The 25240-nt window shown below is 33.8% G+C and overlaps 1 protein-coding gene across 2 annotated transcripts in view; it reads left to right on the forward strand.

Annotated features, from left to right (window-relative positions):
• Window positions 1-25240, forward strand: part of CNTN5 (contactin 5) — a 1407026-nt gene that overhangs the window by 348103 nt on the left and 1033683 nt on the right. The gene's annotated exons all lie outside the window — the stretch shown is intronic.

The raw sequence follows: 25240 nt of genomic DNA on the forward strand, positions 1-25240 counted from the left end.
AAGAAAAGAAAAGAAAAGAAAAGAAAAGAAAAGAAAAGAAAAGAAAAAAAAGAAAAAACCAAAGCTGGAATCATCAAAATTCTAGACTTCAAGCTGTATTACAAAGCTGTAATTATCAAGACAGTATGGTACTGGCATAAAAACACACACATAGATCAATGGGATAGAGTAGAGAGTCCCAAAATGGACCCACAATCATATAGCCAATTAATCTTTGACAAAGCAAGTAAGAGTATCCAATAGACAAAAAGACCATCTATTCAGCAAATGGTGTTTGGAAAACTGTACAGCAACATTCATAAGAATGAACCTGGACTACTTTCTTACAGCATACACTAAAATAAACTTAAAATGGATGAAAGACCTAAACATAAGACAGGAAGTCTTCAAAATCCTAGAGGAGAAAATAGGCAACCACCTCTCTGACTTTGGCTGCAGCAACTTCTTACATGACATGTCTCTGGAGGCAAGGGAAACGAAAGCAAAAATGAACTATTGAGAGCTCATCAAGATACAAATCTTCTGCACAGTGAAGGAATCAATCAGCAAAACTAAAAGGCAACCGACAGCATAGGAGAAGATATTTGCAAATGACATATCAGATAAAGGACTAGTATCCAAAATCTATAAATAACTTATATAGCTCAACACCCAAAAAACAAATAATCCATTGAAGAAATGGGCAAAAGACATGAATGTACACTTTTCCAAAGAAGACATCCAGATGGCAAACAGACTCATGAAAAGATGCTAAACCTCACCTATCATCAGGGAATTACAAATCAAAACACAATGAGATACCACATCATACCTGTTAGAATGGCAAAAATTACCAACTCAGAAAACAACAGATGTTGACAAGGATGCAGAGAAAGGGGAGCACTTTTGCACTGCTGGTGGTAATGCAAACTAGTGCAGCCACTCTTTAAAACTGTATGGAGTTTCCTTAAAAAATTAAAAATAGAACTCCTCTATGACCTAGCAATTGCACTACTAGGTATTTATCTGAAGGATACAAAATGCTGATTCTGGGGAACATGCACACTAATGTTTATAGCTGCACTGTCAACAATAGCCAAAGTATGAAAAGGGCCCAAATGTCCATCGACTGAAAAATGGATAAAGATGTGGTATATATGTATGTGTGTGTGTGTGTGTGTGTGTGTGTGTGTGTATGTATATATATATATATACACACACACACATGCAATGGAATGCAATGGAATATTATTTGGTGATCAAAAAATAATGAAATCTTGCCCTTTGAAACAACGTGCATAGAACTAGAATTTATTATGTTAAGCGAAATATGTCAGTCAGAGAAAAACAAATATCATCTGATTCCATTCATATGTAGAATTTAAGAAGCAAAACAGATGAACATAAGGCATGTAAAGCAAAAATAAGATAGAAATAGAAAGGGAGACAAACCATAACAGATTATTTTCATTTTATTTATTTATTTATTTATTTATTTATTTATTTATTTATTTTAGAGATTCTTAAATACAGAGAACAAACAGTGTTGTTGGAGGGAGGGTTGTGTCGGGGGATGGGCTAAATGGGTGATGGGCATTAAGGATGGCACTTTTTGGGATGAGCACTGGGCATTATATGCAAGTGATGAAGCCCTAAATTCTATTCATCAAATCATTATTATACACTATGTTAACTTACTTGGGTTTAAATTTTTAAAAGGATAAAATAAAAAAAATTAAATTAAAAACAAAGATATCCAAAGAGGTCTACTCAGAGAACTTTCCTTAATAAAAATTATATTTCATGTTATGTAATTTTAAAAATCTTCTTACAATGTAGTCTTCATACTAATCTTATCTCCATTATGTTAAAAATAATCAATCTTTTGGAAAATAGATATGAAGTTTTTCATCTCACTTTTCATTCTGAAAAAGAAAAGTGAAGATGAATACATGTAATTTTACAACAAAAGTGGTAAAAGCAAAAAATATAAAATAGTTGTAATGAGAAATTGAAATCAAAGACCTGAAGTAGATCTCATAATCTCTACTGCAGAAAATGGGGTCATGACCAATGTACTGCTTGTTAATATATACAAATGAGTGGTGAAATGACAGACTCTGGATATCCAAATACTGAGACATTCAAATATCAAGAAAAGTATTTTTAAAGGATAAATTAAAAATGGGCTCAAAATTTCTTTTAATTCTAGCTAATCGCTTATTTCTTAAAATCATAGTGTATTTTAAGTCATTACCCCCACAAGATAAGACATTTCTGAGTCTCTTATTGGACAGATGAGACAGAAGTTCAAATCACATTGTTTTTCATAGTTGAAGGACCTATAATGTAACAAAGTAGCAGTGGATGGAGTCAGGACCTGTAGATGTGGAGTCTTCCTCTCAGACCCATAGTTGAACTAATGCCTGTAAGCATGTATTGATTCCAAGTGTGAGATTCCACAATAGGGAAATTCAGTACTCTTGCAAAGCAAGGGGATAAATCACTTGCATAGACGTGTTCATACATGCATACATATATGCATATATATTTGATATTTCAAATAAAGCATTAGCCAGGAAACACTGGGAAGTCAGAAAATATACGGGTAGTACTACTTATATATTAGCACTCATTTTCTTACCAGCAGTTAATTATACATTGTTGTGACTGTTGCATTATGTTTTTAATGCCATAGACTGAACCTAATTACTTATTAGGATGGTGTCTTTTCCTTAGGCTTTTTCTCTGAACTACCCCATTAACAAGCTTGCCTCTCTACAGGAGTATCTCAGAGGCAATTTAAATATATGCAAACCAAAACTCATGATTACACACCCTTATTCTTGTGGTAGATTAAGTCATTATTCTCAATTCCTAAACCTCCACACAACCAGTAATGAAAGTTAATGTTTTTACAAATAAGGAATTTAAGGCTAAAAGAAGAAATGTGTTCCGAGTTACACAACCAAATGAGAAGAATTCAAGAGTTGACCTTATGTCTAAAGGACATTATGCTTTGCCTTTTTATCATATAAGATATATAATAAAACTATTTGGAAAAGACTTCCGAAGTTTGGTTCTATCCAAATGTAAATTGTGTACATTTGCTGCTATTCATACATAAATTATTATTTAATTCTTAGCATAATAACTACAAAATATATTTCCATTTTGTTTATTTTCTCCTAGCCTTTTTGACATAGAAACATTAAAAATTTATTTTATTATTCCCAAAGGTAATAGTAACTGAGAATAAAACCTCAAGTATTGAAATCGAAACTTTTAAAACAAAGATACATTAGAGATTAGTTATATATAAATGTATATATCAAATTATTAAAAGAAAAAAATAAAGAACAATTGTTTACTCACATTCACTGTACAATAACATAATGCATTTTAAATTTTGTGTTCTGTTTCAGTTCTTGTTCATAGGCAAAATCAATTTCACAGCACTAAAATGATAGCTTATAAATAATGTTATATTTGACTTTTTCCTTGGTATTATGGTTTACTCATGTGAAGATTGCCTTTAAGTATGATTTTATGTGTTAAATATAGCTTATTAACTTTCACAGAGGTCTGAGAAACAAGGCAATAATTCTGATTAATTGATGTTCAAACAGAAATGGAATTAGGCTAATTTTTAAGATGTAATACAAAAAATTTGAGATAATTTATTTTCATAAATGTCTCTGTGTCACTGTGTCACTGCGTCACTGCAAATCACTTCCCTTTTCTGATTCTGACAGATCCTCAGCCTGTGCTATGCCATAAAGACCTTGATTCCCTCAAGGTTATTTTTTTCTTGTTATCTACATTCACATCGGTTGTGACTTTTTCACAGACCTGGGAAAGAAGGCTACTTTCCTGAGTTCTCCACTGATGTGGTCAGGGGGGTGTTAGCTCCCTCGCAGAGTTTTCTCTGCTGGCAATAGTTACAAGTCCAGTAATGAGCTGGACCCTATCAGGGGGAAGTACATTTGTGACTGAGGACTCAGATGGGGACACAGGCTTGCAACAGGGATGGAAAGAACAGCAGTTGCTGCCACTGCCATTTCTGAGCAGAAACAAACAGAAAATAATGTGGCTCTGGATTTTGCCTACTGCTGATCTGGGGTTTTTTTTGCCCCTTTCTTGGTCCCTACCCGTTTTTGAGACAATTTATTGCTTTACAACAACCCCATCTCCATTATATAGAGAAATTTTTGAGAAAGATGTGAAGTATTTCTCAAATTTGTTAGATGTGGGTCATCATATTTTTAGGAAATCCTCTATTTTATTTTATTTTTTTTTTTAATTTTTTTTTCAACGTTTATTTATTTTTGGGACAGAGAGAGACAGAGCATGAACGGGCGAGGGGCAGAGAGAGAGGGAGACACAGAATCGGAAACAGGCTCCAGGCTCCGAGCCATCAGCCCAGAGCCTGACGCGGGGCTCGAACTCACGGACCGCGAGATCGTGACCTGGCTGAAGTCGGACGCTTAACCGACTGCGCCACCCAGGCGCCCCGGAAATCCTCTATTTTAGAATGATGAGAGGAAACAGATTTGATGCTGATTATATTATTTTCTCTTCTCTCCCTCTTTTTCCTCTTTCCCTCTCTCCCTTACTTCCTTGTATTCTTCCCTTTTCTCACTTCCTTCTTTGCTTCCTTTTTTTCCTTCCATCCTTCTTTTTTTTTTTCTATCTCCTCCTTCTTATTCTAACTGAAGAGTTACCTGACCCTCCCAATGTCATCAGATACAGTTAATCAGATTATTCACTGCACAAGTTTTATGGCCAAGTGGAAATTTGAGCCTGAAATACCACCCATGCACCACTTGCCAAATAAATTAGGGCTACATCTTCCCAGTAGGGTGTCTTTTCCTAATTATCAGAGAAACTCATTAAGACTGGTGGCAACCATGCCCTCCCTCCTCGTGCTGAATAGAGCTGTTCAGGTCCTGCCTCTTAGAAATAAATCAGCTCCCACTCACAGGTCAGTGAATCCACAGAATCAACATATTCAAGTATTGTGCAATAATTATTACCTTTGTCTTCCTCTATAGAATCTTCTCAGAAATTTTGAGCAAATGTTTCACAGAAACATCCTAACTGTGCAGGGTAAAACAATATATATTTGAATTTAAAAAGGTAATGTTTATTATTCAGTTGAGATATTGCTATCCTTTAAATATTCATTCCAATGGCATTTATCACTATATTTTTTTTCCTAGATTTGATCCATTTTCTTGGCAAGCAGGATATAATTTGAGTCAGTCCTTATATTCTCACTGCCAAGGTGCACATGACATGTTTGGGCATATGGTCTTGTTTTTATGATCTTTTAACCTTTATTTATTTTAGATATACCATGGTGTAATGGATCACTTGGGGGCATTGAACACTTGGAATGGCAGCAGGTCTGGTTGAGGCCATCTGGAGATGCTAAGGAGAAGTTTGCTTCCTTGTGGAACAAGCTTTATAAATAGAGTTATACAAAACTAACTGGTAAACTTGGAATAGCCGCATTTAAGAATAGGATATGGTGGTATACAAGGTAAATTAATAGATCAAGGGATGGATACATGGACAATTATGTTATAAAGGAAATATACATTCTTATTTTGGAATCTAGCATTCCAGAATGATCCTAGAACTTCCTACCCCTGGTGTCTTAGATTTTAGAAAGTGGCTATTCTAACATGAACAAAAGCTTTTATTTCCTTTTTGTTTTTAGACATGGGCATAATGTTCCCAGAGCCTGCTTGTATACATATTTAGAATGAAGGTGGTAGAAGTTTAGAAACATTAAATGTAAAACAATTTTTTAGATTATACTACTGAGGTCCATTTTAAGGTTTACTTTGTGTATTTTGATTGTGACTTTCATCAATAATCCCAAGTGTTTATTTTTTGGTATCATAAAACATCTTTAGCTACAATGTTTTCAGCCTGTGTGATTGATGTGATCATTTTCTTAACATTTGCTTTTCACTTTTCAATAATTGCCATGTGGAAGAACAAATATATACACACACATACATACCCATATGTCCAAAATTAAAACACACACACACACACACACACACACACACACACAGCTGATAATATAAAATGCTGGCATAGGGGCACCTGGGTGGCTGAGTTGGTTAAGCGTCCGACTTTGGCTTAGGTCATGATCTCATGGTTTGTGGGTTCAAGCCCCACATCAGGCTCTGTGCTCACAGCTCAGAGCCTGGCGCCTGCGTTGGATTCTGTGTCTCCCACTCTTTCTGATCCTCCCCTGCTCCTCCTGTGTCTCTTTCTCTCTCTCAAAAATAAATAAAATCTTAAAAATTTTTTAAATTAAAAAAAAAAATAAAATTCTGGCATATTTTGAGACACCAGAGCTCCCACTCATTGATGGAAGTGAAAAGTGGTCCAATCACTTTGAAAAAGTTTCCTGATTTTTTTTATAAAAGTAAATATAGACCTACCCGATGGGCTAGTAATTCTATCCCTAAGTGTTTACCCAAGACAAATGAAACATACATGTTCAAGAATAACTATAGCAGGTTTATTCACAATACCCTAAAACTAGAAACAGTCTGATGTCCATCACTTGTGAATGGTTAAACAAATGGAGATATACAAAGGAATACTATTCATCAGTAAGAAGGAAAAAACTGCTGATCATATAACAGTATGCATGAATCTCAAAAACATGCTGCATGAGAGAAACCCTATTCAAAGTTGTGTGTACTATACAATTCTGTGTATATTAAACTCTCAAAAGAGCAAATGTTACCTATGGTGGGAGAAAAATAGAAAAATAGCTATCTCTGAGGACTGGAGTGAGGGGTGACAAAGAATGTGTATGGGAGATCTCTCTGGGGTGATGCCCAATGAGTTTAAGTAATTAAAGAACACAAAACAATCTTATTTAAGCAACCCAAATATTTAGTATTGTATAATAGCCAAAATTCTATTATTCTCTAGGAAGAGTTTATTCCAGGTAGGAAGCCAATAAACCGGGAAAAAATATTTTTTTACATTTTTTTCTCTAATTCTCCATTTTGTGCATTTCAAATCCTCTGCTCATTAAGCAGGATCAGTCTCCCAAAAGTTTGAAGTAGGTACATGGTAAAGATGTGGATTCTAAGGAAGATATTATTTGGCTGGTAATGTCATGAGCAGGTACTAATTCCAGTGTCTGACATATATTTAATGCTGAATCATTAACTATAGGGATTTTGAGTGTTCTTCAGAGACATCCCCCCTTTTCTCTGCCCCCCCATTCCCAGTTTCTTGAAATCTCTCATCTACAGTTATCTTAACAAAGATAAATGCCTTTATTCTAAAAGTTCACTTACAATTCCTCAGCTCCTCAATTTGTGCTATCATACAACCAATCAGCTGAGCTTGCCTCACTACTTCTGGCAAATATTTTTGGAGGATTATAAAACAACCACAGAGAGCCTTGCTCTTATAGATGGTCTACATGAAAATAGTCAATGTGATCCATGGAAAGCATGTGCCTTTGGCACACTTTAGTGGTAATGAATTTATTTCTCATTCTTATCCCTGTATTCTGTTGTCACAGACTCATTCATCTAGCTGCCCACAGATTCATTTTTTCAGATATGAGTCAGAAACAGTCCACTCTGACCTACAGGCTCCTATGGCCACATTTTAAGCTTTCCTAGTAGTTTTAAAGCCTCATTTGAAAGTTTGAAAAGCCTCATTTGAAAGTAGGAAAAACAATCACTACATTTTCTGAGGACCAATTGGAGAGTACTCGCAGCATATTTGTATCTTTCTGATGAAATCCTCTTTGTGGTTTCCAACTTTCTCTTGGCCTCCTTGTAAACTTGTGAAGGCTGATGATACGTGTTCAGTAAATGATGCCTAAAGTGGTTTGAAAGTCCAGAATAGGAGAACTAGAACTTAACTTTGGAATATGCAATATTTACCATGAATTTATTGTCTTGGGTTCTCTTCTGAAACTAAAAACCCCATTTTTAACCTCCTATTACACTAGTAATTATTGATCTTTATTATATACTAATAGTAGACTAAACCAGTTGGTATCTTAAATGTTTTACATGCATTATGTCACTAGTCAGAAAATTATAGGTAAGAATCATTGGCTCCATTTTGCAGATATAGATATTAATGCTTAGAGAGTTTCAACAAACTTTTCTTTCCAGGTTTGTTCAGGCTCTGAGAGATGAGTTGATATTCAAATTCAGGCTTATCTAACCAAAAGCAATATAGTTGTTGTGGTACAAAAATTTCCCTATGCTTATATCTCATTCCCCTTTCATAATTATTTATTTAATTTTTTTCAAATTTTTGTTTAAATTCTAGGTAGTTAACATATAGTGTAATATTGGTTTCAAGGGTAGAATTTGTTGATTCATCACTTACATATAAAACCCAGTGCTAAACACAAGTGCCCCCCTTCATACTCATTGCCCATTTAGCCCATGTCCCCCCACCACCCCTCCAGAAATCTTCAATTTCTTTTCTATAATTAAGAGTCTTCTATGGTTTGTTTCCCACTTTTATCTGTACTTCCCCTATGTTCACTTTTGTTTCTTAAATTCCACATATGAACGAAATCATCTGGTATTTGTCTTTCTCTGACTGACTAATTTTGCTTAGCATAATGCACTCTAGCTCCAACCATGTTCTTGCAAATGGCAATATTTCATTCTTTTTTATGGCTGAGTAATAGTGCATGATATATATATATATATACATATATATAGGTATATATATATGCATATTATATATATATATACATACACACATATATATACACATATATATACACATATACACACACACATATATATACACATATATATATACACATATATACACATATATATACACATATATATATATCATGCAATATATATATGTGTGTGTGTATATATATATCATGCAATATATATATCATGCAATATATATATATATATGTGTGTGTGTGTATGTGTGTGTGTGTGTGTATATATATATATATACATATATATATATATATATGACAAATGCCATTAATAGTGATATGTGCCATGTATTACACAGGTTGAGACATTAAATGACCAGTGTTGAGTGAAGCTACAAAGTTCAGAATTCTTCAATGTGTAAGATGTGTGCATGATAGCCTTGTGAATATCCAGGAGTATGAAAAGACCCAAGTAATCTTGGGAGAACCTGTTGTGTTTCCACAGAACCAGTCTTTCTGAAAAGCTATGAAGTAACCTTACAGTGTTGAAGAAGCACTCTGGAAATAATGTTATCTATTTATGATGTCTACTACAGCTGAAGTATTTAACTCTTTAAATTCACTGTCTCATACACAGGTATTTTGAGAGTATCAATGCAGTTGAAATGGCTTTTACTACTCTTTTTCTTTTCCATAATATATTTATTTTTTTAACTTAGCTCTTATGATTTACATACTAGAAACAATAACTTATGCAGAAAGAGAGATAATTGAATCATGATAAGCTAGATATGCAAAAATGTGGGTTTCTTTCATTTTCTTTTTTTAAATTTTGTTTTAATGTTTATTTACTTTTGAGAGAGAGTCAAAGCATGAGCGAGGTAGAAGCATAGAGAGAGGGAGACACAGAATCCGAAGCAGGCTCCATCCAGGCTCTGAGCAATCAGCACAGAGCCTGACATGGGGCTCAAACCCACAAACCATGAGATGACCCGAGCTGAAGTCGGATGCTTAACCAACTGAGGCACCCATCATCCCTCTTACATTTTCTAAAACTGACCTCATGTTGCTTTGGAATCTCTACTTCTAAAATCAGAAGGAAACAAGAAAAAAATTAACTTGCTAACTAGAACTCAATCTTCTCTACTTTCCACAATTTCTGTGTGAGTGAATGTTCAGTTGATTCATAGAACTCTCTAATTGAGTGTTATCTCCCTAGGCAAGAGGCATCATCTTTCACCACTCCTTTCCAAGACGTGTCTGGAAGCAGTTGGAAAATTATGTATTCTTATGGTGGTGACAAGGGGAGAGGAAGACTGGTTTTTGTGATGTCCTTGGGACATCACAGTGTCTTGTACCACCTGTCAGCATTATGTCTCTTCTTAGTTATCAAGTGTCAACACCTGGTACAACTCAGTGGTGTTTGTTGACTCTGTCAATGCAGGTAGATGACCACCATCCCTCCCTGAGTGGAAAAGCCACTTCAGGTGCTCTCTCATACTACAGATCCTCTGAGATATAGTGTGTGAATCTTCTGAAATTCCTTCCTTTTGTGCCATCACCAGCCACCCACTAGCAACCCCCATATTCTGAGTAAACTTGAAGATTCCCTAAACCTGCAAAGCATGGCAATGAGGAGGCACAGTCTAAGGCCCAGTGTGGATATTCTGTTCACCGGTACTTTTGTTCCTATTTCCAACTTGTTGAATGGAGTAGGAGAAGCCCTACTAATAATTCCTGATTTGACCCCATATGAATTTCTTTCAAAAATTTTTGGTTTTGCTTTCAAACTGATGAAAAATCATTTCATTTGTATTTATTTTCTATAAATTATTGTGGGATATATAATCTTTGCAAAATAGAATGACTTCGGGAATTCTGGGTACCTGACATTTGTTTTAGTTCTACAAAATGAAATTCAGGTATGTTCATGTCCCGAAGGCTAAGTAGTGATGGCAATTCTGTTATAGTCTATATATCTGTTTGACTATACCTAGGAGTTATATCATATTTTGTGATTCTGAGGCTGATGGGATATATATAATCCAAATGCTATAGTCTTCAATGTATGTTTGGAAAATATTGAATCATAGTCAGATTTAGCTTTGTGTATTTAAGATTAAGTTAAAAGAGGGGTGCTTTACTCTCTCAGCCTTATTATCATCTGCAACTATGCTCCAATAGTGAAGACAACGGGAATTACTAGAACATTTGCAACTCTGTCTCTGAAGAACATGGTCGTTCTGCTGCTGTATCCTGATTTTGCTTTCTCTAGCTTTTAGATGAATAAATCTTATTTGATTACCTGTATCATATCTGTTGATGGTTTTGGACTTACCGCCATTCTGAATTTATTATTGATATTTTTCAGTACAGTGGTTGAAGTATTCTTGTTTATAGGTAATTGCTTAAAGATAAAGACTTACCCATGTGAGGGTGTTCCTCAAATGGTTGATTGACTGATGGATACATGTATTTTGGATTATTTGACATTATGATGTTCTATGAATCCAAAAATCTTTTGAATTTCTATGCAATATATATTAATGTTATCTTTAACAATAATAACACATTCTAAGGCATCAATCAATAATAGAATTAATATTCTGTTACTTTCCTTAACTATGAAGTTCTTATGGAAAATTAATTAGGCTTTCCCTCATTCCACTATTATATTCCTTTAGTATACTAAGTGCTCAATTAATTTATTTGTACATGTACATGAATATACATCAGCATGAGTAAATAGAACAAGCTCTTTAAAGTACATTAGTAAACCTCTGAATTATGGTGATACTCTGCCACCCAGCATTCTACTTATTATAGACTTTGGTCACTTTTTTCAATTAACTGCCATCAATTATAGTCCCAGGGATTCTAATTTAGATTCAGACAATTCCAAAAATTATGAAGAAATTCTTTAAGGTCAGATGAAAGTGGAGATGGCTATAATGATTTTAATACATTTGAGAGATTTTTGAAAGACAATCTGGGACAACTTAAATGCAGACGAACTTTACCATGACCCTCTGAAAGAAATTTAAAAATGGTGGGGGGAGGACATCAGTGACTCCTCTCCTTTTCTTCCACCCCATGCATAAGCAAATTTTGCTGCCAAAACCTTTAACATATTCCACAAAATGATGTTGTTTTACATCCTTTACTATCCTCCAGACAACCATTATTTCTCTCCTGAACTATAGCAATCACCTCCTAACTGGTCTTCTTGCTTCACCTTTGCCTTCTTAGTTCATATTAGAGCAATATAAGTTATCCATTAAAAATAAATATCAGATTATAACAGCCCCCTGCTTAAAGCCCCACCGTGTTTGTAAATAACACAAAATAACATAATTAATTCTTACTATAGCCCACAGCACTCTCATGATATAAGTTTCCTGACTATCTTTCATCCTTTATTCCTACTCTTTTTTTTTTCTCAATTCACTGTAGACACACAGGCCTCCTTGACATCCCTTAAACACATCTATCTCAAGGCTTTTAAAATCCCTATTAACTCTGCCTAGAATGGCCCCAACTTCTGGCATTCTTTTAGCTTATCCCCTCATTTCATTTAAATAGCCAATCAAAAGTCAGCTCTTCAGATAAGTTTTTCCTCATTACATTGTCTTAACTAGCACAAATTTTACTTCTCATCCATTTTAACATGATTTATTTTCTTCACTGACACTTATCAGTGAATCTATTATATGTTTGTTTGTTTTGTTTGTTTACTGTACACCTTGCTCAATATTACAAATATTCCATGTAGTCAACAATATTATTTTGTTTCAATAACATAATCTCACCCTATAGAACATGCTTGGCTGCTACTAAGCATTGAATTAATATATGAAATATATAATTATAAAATAACTAATAAAATAAATAATAAAGCATGACTAAATGAATCCTATGCTCTAGGAAATTGGTTTCATATGAGATCAAACAAAATAGGATAGCTTCAATCCAGAATCAGTTAGAGGCCCCCAGTGCAACTAGAATCTGATCTCATAGCCACAGAGACGCAAAAATCATCATGGAGTTGCAAAGGGTAGAATGATAGAGCCTTCCTCTCTGACACACACTTCAGGGGGAGTCTTGTGGGTAAAGGAAATCTGGTAAAGGTAATCTGGTGGGTAAAGGTAATCTGGAAAAAGTAGAGTGGCTTGACTCTTACGCCTGTAAAAATGTTATTTTCTTATTTAATTTAGTTTGTAGTTAAAAAAGCTTTGTGGTCTTTATTTTTTTATTATTTTTATACCAACTTCAGCAATATTGTGAAAAATGCTTTCCTTCAGACACTTGGTAACTTTAATCAGGTTTTACTTTCCAGATGCTTCCATCTCCTACATTTATAGTGACCCAAGTTCTCTTTAGATGGTGACCCAATATACAAGCCTCTAATTTTAATTTTCCCTGTGGTCTCATGTGCGCTAGTTATGTTCGATGTAAATCCAATAAGGATATTTTTTCTTTACATTGAATATAATGCCTGAAACTAAAGACATTTTAATATGGCTTTCAGGATTCCTGATGTTAGAAAAAATTTAAAAAGTTTACTTTCAGAGCTCTACAAATCATACATGAATGTTTTTCAAAGTTATCATAGCAGCCATTCTTTTTTTTTCATTTTTATGTTTTTAAAATTTTGTTTAAATCCAAGTTAGTTAACATATAGTGTAATAATGATTCAGGAGTAGAATTTAGTGATTCATCACTTACAAAAACACTTAGTGCTCACTCCAACAAGTGCCCTCCTTAGTACCTATCATCCATTTAATCCATTCCCTGCACTTGCCTCCCCTCCAGCAACCTCAATTTGTTCTCTGTATTTAAGAGTCTCTTATGGTTTGCCTTCCTCTCTGTTTTTCTTTTTTTCTCCTTCTTTTCCCCCATGTTCATTGTTTTGTTTCTTCAATTCTACATATGAGTTAAATCATATGGTATTTGTCTTTCTCTGACTGACTTATTTTGCTTAGCATAATACACTCTACTTCCATCCACATTGTTGCAAATGGCAAGATTTCATTTTTCTGATCACTGAGTAATATTCCATTGTGTGTACACACACACACACACACACACACATCTTCTTTATCCAATCATCCATTGATGGACATCTGGGATTTTTCCATAATTTGACTATTGTTGATAGTGTTGCTATAAACATTGGGGTTCATGTGCCCCTTAGAATCAGCATTTTTGTATCCTTTGGATAAATACCTAGTAGTGCAATTGCTGTGTCATAAGTTAGCTCTATTCTAATTTTTTGAGGAACCACCATACTATTCTCCAGAGTCACTGCATCAATTTGCATTCCCACGAGCAATGCAAAAGGGTTCCCTTTTCTCTACATCCTTGCCAATATCTGTTATTTCCTGAGTTGTTACATTTTAGCCATTCTGACAAGTGTGAAGTGATATCTCATTGTGGTTTTGATGTGTATTTCCCTGATGATTAGTGATGTTGAGCATCTTTTCATTTGTATTGTTGACATCTGGATGTCTTCTTTGGAAAAGTTTCTGTTCATGTTTTTTTGCCCATTTCTTCACTGGATTATTTGTTTTTTGGGGTGTTGATTTAAGTTCTTTATAGATTTTGGATACTAAGTCTTTATCAGATATGTCATTTGCAAATATTTTCTCCAATTTCATCAGTTGCCTTTTATTTTGCTGATTGTTCCCTTCACTGTGTAGAAGCTTTTTATCTTGATGAGCTCCCAATAGTTCATTTTTGCTTTAGTTTCCTTTACCTCTGGAGACACATTTACAAGAAGTCACTGGGGCTGAGGTCAAAGAGGTTGTTGCCTTTTTCTCCTCTAGGATTCTGATGGTTTTTTGTCTTACATGTAGGTATTTCATCCATTTTGAGTTTACTGTTGTGTATGGTGTAAGAAAGTGGTCCATGTTCAGTTTTCCCAACACAATTTGCTGAAGAGACTGCTTTTTTTTTTCCATTGGATATTCTTTCCGTTCTGTCAAAGATTAGGTTGGCCATACATTTGTGGGTCCATTTCTAGTATAGTAATCATAGCAGCCATTTGTAATTGAGCATTTGCTATGTGAATGACAGTCGGCATTTAATCACACAGAATACAAACTATAATCTCTGGCTTTATAGCTGAGAAAGCTGAGGTAGAGAAGGCTTATTTATAAAGCATGTTCAAGATAAATCAGTTAATTTTATTAATTCCAAACCATCGTTTTACATAATTGTCAGCAGGATGTTGATTGCTCCATCTTTCATGTATAACTTTTCCCAACATTATCAACAAACATGTTGAGTACATGCAGTGTGCAGGACAATGACTTTGTTTTTCAAATAATTAACTGAAAGACATCTACCCATGGTTTCATCAACACTCTTAAGGCATGTTTCCTTTAATAATAAATCCAAGATAATTAAGACATAAATATAATGTTGTGTTTTAATGTAAAAATAAACTAATATTTAATGAGTGTTCACGAGAACACAAGGGAGAAAATAAAATTGTATTAAGTTTATTATATTAATGGGATTATTATTAAAGTAAATGAGCTTTCTCATTTGGCATATTTGATAAAAGGAATAATTAGTTCCTCTATTTGGTTTTAAATTAAGCTTCTATTTTTAAAAACTTTCTTACCCTAATATTTGGAAGAAAGAAATAATATTTATTTAAATCAGTGATAAACAGATGTAGATAACACCAAGCTTCAGGATTGCCAAGTGCAGGAGAAGGAAACTAACAACTAACAATTATCTATTTTGTGCCAATCTTTTAATTTAATTTTGTTTAATATAATTTAATGTAATTGAATAACCCAGTTAATTGTAATATTCCTCTTTAAATATGCAAAACACACTCAGAGAGCTTAAATAACTTGCCTAAAGGTATTTAATGGGTCCCAGGTGGAAGTAGCATTTGAACTTGAACTCAGAGCTTTGTAACTCCAAATCCCACTCTTATTACTAATACTTGGTTGCTTCCCAAGCCTTCTTTTTCCTATTTTCATCCTCCAACATTACTTCATACGCAGTACATACTGGAAACCAATAATGGCTGAATGATGACCTATTATGTTAGAGAAGATTTTCCTTTTTAACTGAAATTAAATCAGCAGAATTATATACTTGATATCACAGACCTCCTTTGCAAGCTCAAAGGTACACACATACACATACACAGGTTTATTGCTAACACAGACAACTAACATAACATTGAAAGGAAGAATCATCCTCAATGGATTATTAAAACTCAAAGTGATCTCTACAGTGTATGTAAAACAATAGAACATAAACTTTCACTACAATGGGTTTTGGTTCACCTGTGTAAATCAAATGAGGTTATGTGAAAATAATTTCTGAAAGGACAAAAACTGCAATAAATGTAAGTTAATATTATTTATTGTAACCTTAGAACACAGGACACTTAGAAATTAAGTATAAGAAAGGACAAGATGTTTTACTCTCACTCTCCACTTCCCTACTTCTGCTTTTCAACTGTGATTCACTTTACACGTGTTCAACATTAAGACTACTAGTCTTTCCTTTTAAACATTTTGAAAGATAGAGGCACCTTGGTGTCTCAGTGGGTTAAGCATCCAACACTGGCTCAGATCATGATCTCAATGTTCACAGTTTGTGAGTGTGAGCCCTGTGTTGGGCTCTGCACTGACTGTGCAGAGCCTTCTGGGATTCTCTCTCTGTCTCCCTCTCTCCTTCTCTGTTTCTCTCCCACTTGTCCCCTCTCTCTCACAATAAATAAATAAATAAAAATAAAACAACTTTTAAAAATTAAAATTGGGAAATATTGAAACTAAAGACAAAAATGGAATGAAATAGCCTCCACTTTAAATGCCTCCCCATTTCACTACTATTATATTTCTTTTGTTTATACTTGGTAGAATGCCTTAAGTCTATTAATGATCTTTAAGAACTGTCCTTTTTTTTTTTTTTTTTTGAGAGAGAGAGAGAGAGAGAGGGCACAAGTGAGATAGGGGCAGAGAGAGAGAGAGAGAGAGAGAGAGAGAGAGAGGGAGAGAATACCATGGGGGCAGAGACAGAGAGAAAAAGGGAGGAAGAGAGAGAGAGAAGCGGGGCTGACCCAAAGCAGGGCTCATGTTCACGGAAGCAGGGCTTGAGCTCAACTGATGTGGGACTTGAACTCATGAACTGTGAGATAATGATCTAAGCCAAAGTCAGATGCATAACCAACTGAACCACCCAGATGCCCAAGAACTGTCATTCTTACTCTACTAGGAGTCTTAACCCAAGATTATCATGAGACACCAGTAAACTAGAAGAGCACTGAGAAACTGAAACAAACACTATTTCAAAATTAAATGCAAAATCCAAGTTATGGTATATAGATTTATTATTTTTAGCAAGTATTAGATTATATATGACTCTATTTAACTTAAATCATCAGTTTAATGATATTACTTGTTAGCACTGATTATTTGTATAATTACACAATTACATTATATCTGGCTCTCTCAGAACCTTTAGAATTATGTGTGCAAGGCTTGAATGTATTTCTCCCACTATACAGAAACAAAGTCAAGCAAAAATTTAACAAAAATAGGTTGATCTATCCAATCATAAAGAAAAGTAGACAAAAATTCTAGGTGGAAAATATATTCCACATTTCTTGAATGAAAAAAAAGTTAACATTTCTTTTTGAGCTTTTAAAAAAAAATTGTTGTTTCATCAGATTCTCCTTTAATGAAATTTTGCTATTACCTTGAAATACAGTTGTAAAGTTAAAATATTATCTCTAAATTCCACAAAAAAATGAGTCAAATCAATTGAAATCATTTCCATGGAAATCAACAAATATTGACTACATAGCATCTTCCATGTAAAGTGCTAGACACTTCTCACAATTGTAAATGGTAGTACAAACTAACAAGCTTTTATATTCTGAAATGTGCTCTCTAATGGTGAAACACATATGTAATTAACAACTAAATACATAATATAATGTATTTACATAAACTATATAGTCTCATATGTAAGATTACTGGCATTTGGCAGTCACTGAACATCCTGTGAACCAAAGATTATTATTTAAACCAATAAAGGAGTGTCAGAAGTCTTTTCTCAGAGAACAGAGATAATGGCAATAGCTAATATTATTGCTTACTCTATTCCAGATAGTGATCTAAACACATTACTAAATTAATTCCATTTTATTCTCATATGAATCATATCGTGAAGGTAATGTTATGTCTATTTTGAAGATGAGAGGACTGACATACAATTAGATTAAATAAACTGTCCATTATCACCTAGCAATTCACTCAGTGGAGCCAAGATTGAACTGGCAGTTTCACTTTAAAGCCAACAGTTATAATTACTTCACCATATAGTATCATCCTAGCTTTATGTATTATCATTGAAGAGATTAAAAGGGAGTAAGCCTTGCTTTTTATATCTGTGAAAACAGAACAAAAATTAGTTTACATGCTTGCCTGTGTAAGTGATTAAAAAATAAAAGACTCAACAAAAGTGAGTTATCCTTTAAAACATTCAGTATTCTGGGAGCAAGGGCAAGGATGGAAATGCTTATGTGGAAGACAGCATGTGAGCTAGAAGAATATGGGCAACCATGGATTACACCCTGTGTTCTGTCCCACAGTAACTGTGTAACTGTGGTCAAATTATTTAACATCCCTTATTTCATGTTCCTCAGTTATTAAGACATAGAGAATATCCTTTCATAGATATTTTGTGATCATCAAATAAAATATGATGGGTTATGTGCCTAGTACAGCATCTAAGACATAATATTACACTCAGTAAATAATTTTACTGGAGTTTGTCCATGTCAGGAATTTACCAATTATTATTTTTTTATTGTGCTAAGTATATATGATAAAATTTGACACTTTAACTATTTTTAATTGTACAATCCAGTGCCATTAAGTTAATTCATAGTGTTGTGTACCCATCATGACTATTTTAAAAACTTTTGCATCATCTCAGAAGTCTGTACCCATTAACAATACACTTGTAATTAACAACAGTACAGTTATAACAATATAACTATGTACAACTGTGGAAATATAGAGTTGTTAAGAAATAATTCCCTATTCTCTCCTTCTCCCAGTCCTTGGTAATCTCTAGTCTACTTTTGTACCTATGAATTGGCCTACTCTAGGTACCTCATATAAGTGGAATCACATAGTATTTGTCCTTTTATCACTGGCTTATTTCATTTAGCCATGTCTTCTAGTTTTATCCATGTTGTAGAATGTATCAAAATTTCACTTTTTTAAGGCTGAATAATATTCTATTGTATAGTTATCTACACTACATTTTTGGTTTGTCTACTCATCCTTTGGTGAGATTTGTATTCTTTCCACCTTTTGGATATTATAAATAATGCTGTTGCGAGCATTAGTGTGTAAGTCTCTGTTTGGGTCCTTGTTTGGGAATCTTTCAGGTGTAGACATAAAAATGGAACTGCCAAACTCTTTTCCACAGTTGCTGTACTATTTTATATTCCTACCAGTAATGCACAGAAGTTCCTTGTCAATACTTGTCAATACTTGTTTGACATCCTTGTCAATACTTGTTAATTTCCATTTGTTGATAAAAGCTATTTTAATAGGTGTGCAGTGGTATCTCATTGTGGCTTTCATTTATGTTTCTGTGATTACTTATGATGTTGAAAATCTTTTTGTGTGCTTATTGGCCATTCATAGATCTTCAGAGAAGTGTCTATTCAAGTCCTTTGCCCAATTTTTGAATTAAATTGTTTGTTTTGTTGTTGTTGAATTATAGGTACTTTCTATATTTTGGATAATAATCTTTTATTAGATATATGATTTTCAAATATTTTCTCCCATTATGTGAGTTGTCTTTTCACTCTCTTTATGATATCCTTTGATGCAAAGTTTTTAATTTTGATGAAATTCAATTCATCTATGCTTTCTTTTGTTGCCTGTGCTTATGTTGGAAATCTAAGATTTCTGTGAAATCAATGATCTAAGAAATCATTGCCAAATCCAAGTCCATAAGTATTCCTCTTCATTATTTCCTCTAAAAGTTTCATAGTTGTAGCTCTTACATTTAGGTTTTTGATTCATTTTGAGTTAATTTTTGTATATGATTAAAGTTCAGGGTCCAACAACATTCTTTCTCATGTGGGATACCTAGTTTTCCCAGCAACATTTAATTGAAAGTATGGTCTTTTCACCAGTGAATGATCTTAGGAACCCTGTCAAGAGTCAACTGACCAAAAATATGAGGATTTATTTCTGGACTCTCTGTTTTATTCCATCAGTACATGTCTGTCTTTATGTCAGTACCACACTGCTTTTATTGCTGTAGCTCTACAGTTAAGTTTTGAAACCAAGACATTGTTGTCCTACCATTCTGCTCTTTCTCAAGTTTGTTTTAGCTGTACAGATCCTTTGAGATTCTGTATGAATTTTAGCTTGGGTTTCCCTCTTTCTGAAACAAACAAACAAGGAAACAAACAAACTTGGTGCCAGTGGAATTTTGGTAGGGATTGTGTTGAAACTATAGATTCCTTTGAGTATCACTGTCATCATAACAATATTGTCTTCTAATCCATGAACATAGGGTGTCACTCCAATTATTTATGTGTCTCTAATTTATTTCAGCAATGTTTATAGTTTTCAGTGTGTACATCTTTTGTCTCCTTTTAAAAATTTATTTCTAAAACAATTTTTTTAATGTTTATTTATTCTTGAGAGAGAAAGAGAGCATGAGTGAGGGAGGGGCAGAGTGAGAGAGAGAGAGAGACACAGAATCTGAAGCAGGCTTCAGGCTCTGAGCTGTCAGCACAAAGCCCAACGCAGGGCTTGGACTCACAAGCTGTGAGATCATGACCTGAGCTGAAGTCGGATGCTTAACCAACTGAGCCACCAAGGCACCCCTCTAAAACAATTGTTTTATTACATTTATTTATTATTAAGTTTATTTTTTCCATAATTTTGATTACAAAAACTCTTACAAAGAGATTTTGCTGTACTATAATTTGTCAGGTAAAATGTATAAATTGACATAAGTTGCTAAATAGAAGTAGAAAGGACATACTATTGGTCAACTTTTACTAGGTTATGCTGCAAAATAACAAACTCAATGTTACAATAACCCAGTTTTTTTTGTTGTTGTTGTTGTTCACATCATATCAGCTGGGGGTTAGAGGTAAAGTTCTGGGTTCTGTGGTAGTATGTAACTGCTCTATGTTTCTTCTTCATCTGGGACACATGCTGAAGGACAACTGCATTGGAAATATATTCTCTAGTGTCAAAGGACAACACTAAGAGGGCAAATAGAAACACACATTCTCCAAACATTTTTCTAGGAGTTAGTATACTGTCAGTTTTATCCACATTTCCTTGCTCAAAGCAAATCCCATGGCCACACTCAAGATTAATGGGGCACAGAAATAGCAAAGACACAGTGGGACTAAATAATTGTGAACAAATAATTTCCAACATGGTTACAAATAAAGAATGATCTTTCACAGTTGTGATTGTTAGTTTCTTCTAGAATTGTCACTTGGTCTAGTGTTTGGATGCTGCAACCAGACCTATCTACTTGCTTTCTTTGTAAAACGGAAGAAAATTATTTTTTTCCTCACATGTCAAAACAACTAAATGACAGCATAATTATAAAATGCCTTGAGTAAAGTTGAACAAAGGATTATCAATTTCCAATTTATCACACTTACTAAAAGGACTCAAGATATCTTTGTATTTTAAAATAGCAAAAACCCATGAAAAAATGCTGCAGGGATCAGCAAAAAAGGATATAAAATATATTCTTTGATAGCATATATTACTAATGCAATATTAGTAAAGAAAAATATTATTTTATAAATAAAGATTTCAATTAATGTGGTAATTGTGTTTATTTTTAATTAGATAACTTTAACTAAATGGAATTGCTTGGCTTGTAAAGCTCAGAAATATCAATATACTATATTAAATTCCTTAAGTATCACAGTTTACAACAAAAATAAATTCTTATTTTCACTCAAATATTTAGGTGGTTACAAGATTAGAATAATATGTTAATTTCTCTAACTTACCCAACATATATTTAGCATATTTTGCTGTGGTTTCCAAATCTGTTCATAAAACCTACCTTCTTGCTTAAAGGCAACTCAAGATTCTCATCTGATATTAGTTCAGAGGAAGTTGATGGGATAATTGAGTAATGACAAGAGCTAGCCTTCTATGATTCCACTTTAGTTCATGGGACAAATAAAGGTTCAACACTAGTAGACATTTTAAGCATTAATAGTACCCATAATATCAAAGTATAAATACTTGTGAAAAAATGGATTCAAATTTGAATAGAACCCTACAATCATTTTGTGAGAGCAAAATACCTTCATTACCCAGGATGATTAAGTTATGAAGCATGTGTGAGAAGGTAGGGAAGTCCCTGGAAGAAAAGGAGGATATGCAGAGAGTGATGTCCCCGTGCTGGAGTTAATTGAGCCATGATGAAAGCGGGCATTTGTACTTTAAAGAATGTCTCCTCTTGAGAGGACTACAAGGTATTATTGAGGGATTTTAGGCAGTGGGCTATGGTCAGGTCTAGATTTTAAATAGATCACTCTGGCAACAATAAAAATGACTTTGAGATGAGAAAAAAAACTGGAGATAGAGACAGTACTTGGGAAGCTATAACTAAAATGGATGAAAACCTAAATACCTAAAATGGATGAAAACCAAAATGTAAGAATGCAAATTTTACTGTCAAATTGACCTAGCTTCACCCTGCTCCTCAGCTCTGCTACTTAATTCTTTGACACTATATAATGTTCTTAATCACTCTAAACTTCAATTTCCCTTCTCATCTGTAAAATGAAATATGATACCAGAACATTTCTCATAAGTGGTTACATGGATGTAATGAATAAGACATATATACTTTTAATATCATGCCTAACATATAATCAATATTCAGCAAATGTGAATTTTGTTATAGTAAGTAAAAATAGTTTTCTGAGTTTGTACTTGTAGAAAGTGGCATAGCACAAACATGCCTGTGGGCCTTCTGACTTAAAATTTTTGGCTTTTCTACTCTAGCATACTGTTTTAGAGAATGTGTTGAGAGAAGAGAAAACAATTTTAGAGAGGTTTAAAGATAGTCCAGTATTAAAGTTGGGGGTAGACTGAATGACTTTGCCAATCAATTTTTGTTTTATTTAAAATATTCTAGTAAGTGCCTTCCTGCCTGGTGTCAGAAGTTGGTTATCATCTGAGCCATAACTCTAAAGTTATGTCTCTAACTAATTAAGATATAATACATAACTTTAGGTCCTCAAGGACACAAATTGTTTCTATTTTATTTCTATCTTGTTTCATCTTAGTATTTCCTATGCCTAATATTATATCTGACACATAATAGCTCCTCAGTAAAGCATTACTGTATGAATACATCACACTCTTTTTGAGAATCAGCTAATGAAACATAGCATAATTGACTTGAAATAAAAATAACAGATCAATGCGAAGAGCAATGAGAAAATGGTGAAGGAATGCAAACAATTCTTCTGTACTCCTCTGGTAATATATTGTTGACACTTTTCCTTGGAAATTCTTTTCTTTTGGGGTTGTCCTGAGAGAAAAAAAAAAGTATTACACAAAGTTTTAACAATGGCATCATATACTTAAAGCATACTTAAAGAGGAAAACCCTGAGGTCCCAGTATCCCATCCACCCTCATTATTAAAGGATCCTACAAATATCTGGCTTCAGTACAGTGTGGAATTACTGAAAGTCTTAATATTGTTGCTGGTTTGCTCACTAATGATTATTTTTCTTCCTCTGTTTCATAATGCCCTGCCTGGAAAAGCCATTGCAAGTGAGTGGCCAGAATTAGAATTCTTGTAAGGAAGTGATTTCCACACGTGGTTAACGATTTTGCAGCTTAGCTCAACCTTCATATCCCTCTATTACTGCCCAGCTCATTTGGTTATGGATATTAATCACAATCACAGGACAGGAAATGCTTTATTTTAATGTTTAATAAGTTTACAACTCTTCAAATTGATTCTTGCAATGTGAATGTTGGTAATTACACTTTAATGCCTTCGGCATATCAGAAAATGGTGTCCATGCATATCACAGGTGGAATAGCAAATATTCATAAAAAAAAAAGCAAAATGTCCTTTCTTGGACTTTAAAAATTGATAGTTATAATTAAAGATCAGCACTATCAGTGTGCATCAACTCAGACCTGGCTGAGCTCAGTGAACACTGTTCACAGGCCAAATCCAACTCTGCATGTTGGTAACTGCTTCTGTGACGTCGCCACAGGGAGTTGGCTTCTCTCTACATTGACAGAAATGAGGGAATAATTAGAAGTGAATGACAAGGTGCTTTTTATCTTTGACGAGGAAATATTTTTTGTGTCAAAATATCTCACCAGAGGAGTAATTTTCCCTGTGTGCATTTCTTGTTCTCAACACATTTTGCATGATAATAGAAAAGGGGAAATTGTTTCTGAATGTTGCTTAGTGACAAATGGCAGATACACTGCCTTTGCAGATACCGGTGTTTGAATGCTGTCATGTTGTGGTATCGACAGATAGGACTTATAGTAAGCTGGGGATATTTATACTGGAAAAATAATTTGTTTTTGATAGAATAAAATCAAATATATTAAAATGCTTTTTTATGGTATTATGCCTCTAAAGGTTTAAAATTACCTAACAAGATTTAATCTTCCAGTTCTAAAATACATTTTAAGGATTTAATCACCTGAAATTTTCAGCACAATGAGAAGATAAATAACCAGTATAAGGCATTTGCTGTTTTACAGAACCTGCCTTGTCACTCAGCATATGGGTTGCTGTCAGTTCAGACCTTTTTCAAGCAATTCATAATTATGCTGGAAAATGTTCTGCATTGACTGTATTAAACTGGAAAAAATTTAAAACAACTATTCATAAAATGTAAATGGTGAAACATTAAAAAAAGGAAACAAAAAAGACCAAAGACCCTATGTAAGTATAGTTTTACCTGGCATTAGATTCCAGGAATGTGAAAGAGTTTGATCTTGAACTTGGTACTGATACTATTAAGAGAACATAGTACTTTCTTCCATTATTTCCTTCTAGTGTAGGGAGAACATTTTATGGAATATAAATTAGCATATGGTGATCAAGTCTAATAGCAGGTGGAAAAATTGATAATTCTTATCAGGAAATATGAGTCTGATACACATTAATGTTTGTATAACACAAGTGTACAGTTATGCACTATGTAATAAGATAACAATTTCTAAAGAAGCAATAAGTTAGCATTATCCAAGTGAGAAAATCTCAGAGTATACTCTGTCAAAAAAGACACTTAATATTGAAATTTAAAGAAGAAATTAAATGAGATAAGAACACCAATACCCAACTATGAATACCGTAGACTGTAACCCATTAGGCAATTAGAGAGACTATGATGATTTTGAAGAGTTCATTGTCATAACACTAAAAATTAATGGACTTGGCAATAAACTACTATTCCAATTCCTGAAGTTCAGTGTTCTGACTACCCCCATTAAAGTAAGGCTGATCCTATTCTCTGA

Source organism: Herpailurus yagouaroundi, unplaced genomic scaffold, assembly GCF_014898765.1.
Source record: "Herpailurus yagouaroundi ecotype Mexico unplaced genomic scaffold, PumYag 180, whole genome shotgun sequence".
Taxonomy (NCBI): Eukaryota; Metazoa; Chordata; class Mammalia; order Carnivora; family Felidae; genus Herpailurus; species Herpailurus yagouaroundi.